General features: G+C 33.7%; 1 protein-coding gene across 1 annotated transcript in view; it reads left to right on the forward strand.

Moving 5' to 3' along the window:
- The window catches only part of VPS41 (vacuolar protein sorting 41 homolog (S. cerevisiae)), a 286074-nt gene that overhangs the window by 263179 nt on the left and 21689 nt on the right, over positions 1 to 1206 (forward strand). The window lies entirely within an intron of this gene.

The following is a 1206-nucleotide window of genomic DNA, read 5'->3' on the forward strand; positions in this document are numbered from 1 at the left end:
AGTATACTATCATGTCATCAACATAGAGGGATAATTTTACCTCCTCGTTGCCTATTTGGATACCTTTTATTCCCTTCTCTTGTCTTATTGCTATTGCAGTTTTTATTTTTAAATGTTACAGATTTAATAGCACACAGGCCTTGGCTAACACGAAATTACAGGTAAAATTTAAAGACTAATATTTTACATTTATGATCCATAAATTACCAGTAGTCTTGTCATAAAGACTTTAGTCATTAATTTTTAAAAATGTGATCTTAATACAACATAGTTAACCTTCCACAGTTGCCCTGTATACACAATGTATTATAAATGTGCTTGCATATTTGTTTTTGAGATTTTAATCAAAGTTTATACAGAACTTGGATTTCCATTTATTCATTGTTGCATTTTCCTCCCTGCCCACGTACCCCCTAGTTCACTTTTCTCTTTGAAAACAAAATTCTTTCATTGTTGTACAATCCCCACCACACCCCTAGTCCACTTTACTATGCATCTTTTATTCTGGACTGTTGTCATGCAATAATATTTAATCATATTCCTTTTAAGCAGTTCTGTTCCTCATCTGTTTCAATGCACAGTACCTTATTTATCCCCCTTTTTCTTAGTTGGAATGGAACCTGACCCTCCAGCAGGTTTTCAAAGGCAGTTAATCATTTGGGAGGAGATTGCCCATCCTTTTCAAGCAAAGCAACTGGTATATTTGAACCACATGTCTTTAGGATTGCAACATAGCTTTATGCCACCAGAACTCCCTCTGTAGGTATTATTCGATGTACTTATTTTTTTAAAACAGATCTTGAACAAGTGGCAAAATATTTAAAAATGTGTTAAATCTAGATGCTAGGAATTTAAGTATCTACTATCTTTTTCATTGTGCTATATATGTTTGAAATATTTAATATTTTTAAAGGAAAAATAGCACAAAATAGTAAAAGATTATTATCAGAGTTTATTATAATTCTGGGGAGGGTTTTTGTGTCCTCTGTAAAGTAGCTTACTGTGCCTTTAGAGACTGGTGGAATCACTGGACCCAACATGTAACTATGGCCCTTAGTTACTCTTGGATCCTGGAACAAATCTAACCCATCTCCTCCCCCACCTCAACTTTTAGGCAAACAATAGGCCTGTAAGGTAAGTGTAGTAATCTTAAGATTTTACTTGAATGTGATATTAATGATACTGTACAATGATTTCCACATTCTT

The sequence above is a fragment of the Elephantulus edwardii genome, unplaced genomic scaffold (assembly GCF_000299155.1).
Source record: "Elephantulus edwardii isolate Elephantulus edwardi_28Jun2011 unplaced genomic scaffold, EleEdw1.0 scaffold00059, whole genome shotgun sequence".
NCBI classification, from domain to species: Eukaryota; Metazoa; Chordata; class Mammalia; order Macroscelidea; family Macroscelididae; genus Elephantulus; species Elephantulus edwardii.